Here is a 6,889-nt window from a genome sequence, read left to right as displayed (position 1 = left end):
TGTTGTGCCTGTAATTCAAAGCCTTGTCACACTGTCACGCTGAATATCCCCGAGAACTACGTTAAGGGTACACGTGTCTGTGGAGTGCTCAGCCACTTGCACGTTAATTTCACGAGTAGGCTATTCCGTTGATCGGATCAACTGGAACCCTCAACGTCGTAAGCGACTGAGTGCCAACAAACACAAACGGGGGTCGAACGATTCGTTCGACTAAAGTTCTTCAAAGCAATGCACCAGCATGGCCGCAGTCTACTGACTGACACAAGTAGAAGATAAAAGATAAAAAATAAAATATATATTGGTAAGCTTAAGAAATATAGCAAACAACCAGAAAGAAAAACAAGAGAAACAGAGGAACAACGGAAACGAATGAACCCAATTGCACCGCGGTCTCTTTCATCTTTTAATTGTTTCACTTACTGGACTACGGCCGTGCTGCAGTACTACCTTGAAGGGTGCTTTGGTTGAACAAATCAATCCTAGTACTTATTTTTTTATGAGCAGCAATGTTACAGGGACGTGAACAAACCAACACTGGTTGTCAAGCAGTGGTGAAGTCAAACACAAATACGAAGACCTACATATCCATTATATGTATGTATACATACACATACACAGGACAGACTTTTTTCAGTTTCCCTTCACCAAATCCACTCACAAGGCTTTAGTCATCCCGGGACTACAGTGGAAGACACTTGCTCAACATGTTGTATAGTGGGATTGTAACGTGTTGTACAGTGGGACTGGTTCGGAAGTAAGTGTCTTATCACAGATCCACGCCTATACCTACATATAAAGGGTGATTCAAAAGTCTCCATACATAGGAAAAAATTATTCTTTTATAAGAAACAGTTTATAAGATCCCCTGATCTGATCCCTCTTGATTTCTATCTTTGGGGGCATTTGAAAGGCATGGTGTATCGCGGAAAGATAAAGGTATAAATCATTTGAAGGAACGCATCGCCAGCTCATTTGCACACGTATCACCAGATGTGCTATTACGAGTTCACAATGAATGAGGTAAACGTATTGCAATGTGTATTCAAAACAATGGTAACCATATAGAGCCTGTTAAATAAATAAAAACACAGTTCTAATAAACTGTTTCTTATAAAAAGATGAATTGTTCCTATGTATGGCGACTTTTGAATCACCCTGTATATATTTTCCACTCAGTTTCCGTGCATGAATTTTACTCAGAAAGTATTGGTTAGGTCGAGGCTATAGTAAAAGATACTTGCTCGAGTTGCCATCCAGTAGGACAAAGCCCAAAACCACGTGATTCGAAAGTGAGCTTCTTAACCATACAGCTACTCATGTGCCTACACCACGCAGTCGGTATCAGCATATGCGACTAAAATGTGTCATTGACCATGTTGGATACGTGCGACGAAACATTTAGTCATTTCATAACATACAACATTATTCAAAACATAAAATGAAAATTTAATACAATAGTTTTTGTGTGTTCTTAAATGGGCTAAAATGACTCTTTCACGGCGTAATTGTCTGTTTGTAAAGATGATTCAGAAATTTGTTGATGCTTGTAAAAGATTAATAGTCACCAAAGCAATTAATCTAAAGGTGTCTTCCTGCTGTAATTGTGTCATGCCTGCTTAGCATTGCTGGCGCAAAGGGGTGGTGATATATGTTGTCATTACAATGTCACTTCTCAACAACAATATCCTGACAACAAAGCTACTTCTCAATACAATATGTTAACAGCTGTACCCTATTTGCCATGGACATGTTGCAGTTGTTTGTCATCCTAATATGACATCTGACAATAGCAAAAACAATATAGATACGTTATTAAAGGCTATTCAGGCGAATTAGTCATTTGACAATCCTTTTCATTAATACCACAGGCACTAGATAGTATATAACATGATATATTACATCATATATTAAATTATTTCTTGAAATATATTGTATTATATAATGTTATATCATGTACTACATCATATGCCTTCAAGGAGTGTACTAATCTTCATTTCTGGATCGTTCATTACAATATTAATGCTTCTAAAAGCATTTTCGGCGATATATCTATGAGATGTTATTCGGCTAGTTTGTATTCTAAAGAAAACCATATGGGATCTACCGTGTATGAGCATGCCTCTATCACTTGTTGTAAGTATATATATTTATACACACACACACACACACACACACACACACACACACACACATACATACACACACACACATATAGGTGAGGCTGTGTAGTAAGAAGTTTGCTTCTCAACCACATGGATTACGTAGATGGAAACTGAAAGAAGCCCGTCGTATATATACATACATATATACATACATATATACATACATATATATATATATATATGTATATATATATGTATGTATATATATATGTATGTATTGTGTATGTATGTATGTAAGTATGTATGATTGTATATATTTGTGTGTCTGTGTTTGTACCCCCATCATTGCTTGACAACCAATATTAGTGTGTTTACGTCCCCGTAATTTTACAGTTCGGCAAAGACCAGTAAATTAAGTACTAAGCTTACAAAGAATAAGTCCTGGGGTCAATTTATATGACTAAAAGCGGTGCTCCAGCATGGCCGCAGTCAAATGACTGAAACAAGTAAAAGAGTAAAAGAGTAAAGAGTATATATATATATATATATATATATACACCCACCACCCACCCCTACCCACAGACCCCTACCACTACCCCACCCTAAGCCTAACCCACACTCCACCCATGCCTTCCCCACCTCCCAACACCCTCACATCACACCACACCAATACCCTCGCATCACACCACGCACACCACACCAATACCCTCGCATCACACCACGCACACACTACAACTGACCAACTACTAACTCCCTTTCTCCCTTCCCCATTTTCACACTACATACGTCAAGAACACCAGCATTCTACCTCCCACACACAGCCCCTCGTTCCCGATCACCGTTTGTTATCTCCCCCTTTCTTAGCTCTCCTGAAATAAGAATTTCTAACTTCCGGTCAGTCATTGTTATGATCGGCCATTATTATGATTGACCGTTGACTGAACACTATTCAATTTTTTTTCTCCGTGTTTTTCTCCTTGTCTCCGTATTCTTTCTGTTGAAGAGCGTAGCTCGAAATGTCAAAGACTTTCCGTATTCCCGAGCGTCATACTAATATATACTTTTGTTATTTACACCACCTGTCCTCGTCTGTTGTTATTATTTGTATATTCTCCCATATATATATATATATATATATATATATATATATATATATATATATATATATATGCATGCATGCATGTATATATAGCTAGTTAGAAAGATATGTAATGTGTGTATATATCTAACTCTATTCTTATAAAAAGCATAGTTTGTTTGTTTGTTTGTTTGTTTGTACGTTGACCGCTGAAAGCACTAAATAAAATTGATAATATTTCAGCTTTTTCGTGTCTTTTAAATTAATTTGACCATTCTGCAGATAACTGTACAGGTATTTTCCAAAATTTTAATGACACACGTTTACATTGCAGACTCTGTGTGTGCATGTGTGTGTGTGTGTGTGTGTGTGTGTGTGTGTGTGTGTGTGTGTGTGTCTGTAGTTTGTACCTATCATCTACCCACAGACAGTAAAGATGTCAGTGAAGTGAAATAGTTTCAAATGGGATTGAAACAGTCCTGAAATCGAGGTCAGTTCGCTTTAGAGAAAGATCGACATGGTGGTAAACAAAAACAAGAAGATGAACAAAATCACGCAGTTAAATCACTCAGAGTTGCAACAAATGCTTCGCCTCGCCTCGATGTTTCAAATGATTTCTCAAAGCAGCCATGTTGAGTGTTACTTTAGAAACCATACACTGAACATTGCCTCATCCCCCAGAGTACCCACGATTTTAAAATTAATTCATTTCCATTTCGTTTCTTTCTTTCTTTCTTTATTTATCTATTTACTTTTGTGTGTGTGTGTGCTACAGACACTATTCTGCGAAAGTTTAAGCGGAACATCAACCATATTGATCTCGTCTGTGTGATTGGGCTTAAAATATATCGACTACAATTAATTTAATCGCGTTTTGTACTAACCAATCCATCTTTTGTTATGAGTTTAATATTGATTCTAACACGACCCAATGGGTACAAGATCTTGATGAGAAAATATTTTGTTCATTTTAGAAGAATAAAAAAAGGAAGCAAACCTCGAGTGATTTGAACTCGGAACGTGAAAGAAATACAAATAAATATTGTGAGGCCTCTTATCCGATACTGTAGTGGGTCTTCTAGCAAGAGACCCTTTTTAATCAGCGGACATTGATTTCAAATTTTGGCACAAGGCCAGGAATTTCGTATGAGAGGGGAAAGTTGATTACACCGATGCCAGTGCTCAACTGATTCTTATTTTATCGACCCCCGAAAGGGTGAAAGGCAAAGTTGACTTCGGTGGAACTTGAACACAGAATGTAAAAGACGGGCAAAATGCCGCAAAACATTTTGTCCGGTGTCCTAGCGGTTCTACCAGCTCGCTGCCTTTTTGTAACAACAATACTGGTTTCAAATTTTGGCACAAGGCCAGCAATTTTCGGGGGAGGGGTTAAGTCAATTACATCGACGCCAGTGATCAACCGGTACTTATCTTATCGACTGTGAGAGGATGAAAGGAGACGTCAACCCCAGCTGAATTTGAACTCAGAACGTAAAAACAGACGAAATGCCGATAAGCTTTTCAATGATTATCTATATCTCATGCGACCTGCTTTTCGAAAAAGGCTGTCCATGCCTGCTCTGGGGAGTTGAACTTGCCTTTTCATAATTTTCAAGGTCAATAAAAGAAGTACCGTACGGTTTAGAGACGTGCATTAACGTTCGGCTGAATGTTATACAGTTCTCAGTTTAGTCCCTCAACTGAGATTATATGGACCAATTGAGATTATATGGACTTCCAAGGGACGCTGGAAATGTTGAGGGGTATCTATGACGTTCAATAATTTTCAGAAACAATAGCAATCAGATATTCACGTTCGAATCTGCCAGAACATACCGAGAATGAACAGGTAAATCATTATTCGAATTCTCATTGTTCTGCGCGCACCACGTGAATTATCTGTTTGGAAGACATCTGCATGCATCAGCAAATAATTTGTTTCGCTGATTTCAATAAACAAGAATGTGTACTTCTGTTAGATTTCAGTTGTGGAGCCTTGATTGAGGAGACACACAATAAGGTCGAAACACCGCAGTATCTCAAAATCTCCTGACACCGATGAATTGCGTATATTATGAATGTACATCGTTTAAAGGGAGCAGATATTCTCCGAGTAAAAAAAACAACAGCGTTCAAGATATTCATGATGGAATCTGTCAAAACAGATTCAGAATGGATAAATGTGTTTTGTTTGAATTTTCACTATTCTGCGTCTTCCTCATACATTTTACAACCAGCTTATTTATCAGTATTTCACGCAGAACCCCTTACAACATTTCATTGGACCGTAGTGTTACAGAAAACCCGGTTGGAAGACGTGATAGAGAAAAGGAGAAAATATCAATTCGTTCAACAGTCATTTGTTATACGGTTTTATTCTGTTAACATTTGCCAAAATATGGTGCCTGCAATTAGGGCTTTCAAGAAAAATTTATCAGGATGGAATAAGACTGTTTTTGGGCTCCATGAAGTGAGAGTCTTCAAGAGGTTCAAAGGGGCTGTGATATGTTTTATTTCATTTTACTTTTTAGGGGTTGCCCCAGCAGATAATCACGGGATCATCCTTAGCTCTCTGTATTCCAAACCAATGCACTGGCTAGTCCCCGCATCTCGTACAGAACATGCGTGCAGCTTTCTATAGTTAATACCTGACCATGTCTATAACTAGATCTAGCTGTACATATGTGTGCATGTTCTTCTATACTACTAATTGTATAAGATTAACGACTTAATAGGGCATTTAAGACATAACGTTTTAATTCCGTTGATCCGCTTTAACCCTTTTAATCGTCGATTAAGCGTCACTACAAGTTTTACGAGATGATTGATTTGTTTATTTTTGGTAACTTTTATATAGACAAGGATTCGAAACTTTGCATAATGATTACATTCCATGAGACTACTACATTTTTATAGATAGATAGATAGATAGATAGATAGATAGATAGATAGATAGATAGATAGATAGATTGATTGATAGATAGATCTAACAAGACATACAAACATAAAAGCATCTTGCTTGGCGCGCTCGCACGCACGCACACACACACACACACACACACACACATACATATACGCGCGCGCGCGCGTATGTGTTAAATAAACCATAAAGTAACATGTATATAAAAAAACCAGTATCGTTCTTATCTTATGATAAAGGCGAGGAGTGTATATAACGTTTTCGGTTTGAAACACGGATACTTGACCAAGGAAATGATATGCAGAATATGTATGTTTATTTTAGTGCATACTTTCCACGTGTCATTCCGTTCAAGCTATTTCTAAATGTCTATATATATATATATATATATATATATATATATATATATATATATATATATATATATATATATATATATACGCACGGGCTTGCATACGAACACACACACACATATACGCACGTACAAGTACATATATTATACATGCATTACACACACACATATATATTTATAGATATAGAACTATACATACATACATACATACGTACATACATACATACATACATACATACATTGTCGAGCAATATATTCCAATTTATGTCATATAACTAGTGAGAGTGTTGACTGTTTCTCCCCGGCGTTTGCACTTAAAGACTAAGAGAGAATGAGAGAGATTCTAAAAAGAATTCCATAGCTGATATTTTGTCATTCGACATTGAACTTTCATTCAAGTGTCTTTACATTTTTCTTTTCATTGAAGTAACATTATC

General features: G+C 37.0%; 1 protein-coding gene across 1 annotated transcript in view; it reads left to right on the top strand.

The window, feature by feature from the left end:
• The first annotated feature begins 1,817 nt into the window (after positions 1–1,817).
• LOC106867206 (uncharacterized) overlaps positions 1,818–6,889 on the top strand; it is a 96,827-nt gene continuing 91,755 nt past the window's right edge. The window contains exon 1 of the mRNA XM_052965577.2: positions 1,818–2,133. The gene's annotated coding sequence lies outside the window, so the exon portion shown is untranslated. The remainder of the gene's footprint in view (positions 2,134–6,889) is intronic.

Source organism: Octopus bimaculoides, chromosome 2 (assembly GCF_046866305.1).
Source record: "Octopus bimaculoides isolate indiv1 chromosome 2, ASM4686630v1, whole genome shotgun sequence".
NCBI lineage: Eukaryota > Metazoa > Mollusca > Cephalopoda > Octopoda > Octopodidae > Octopus > Octopus bimaculoides.
This window is presented reverse-complemented; position numbering and strand designations above follow the sequence as displayed.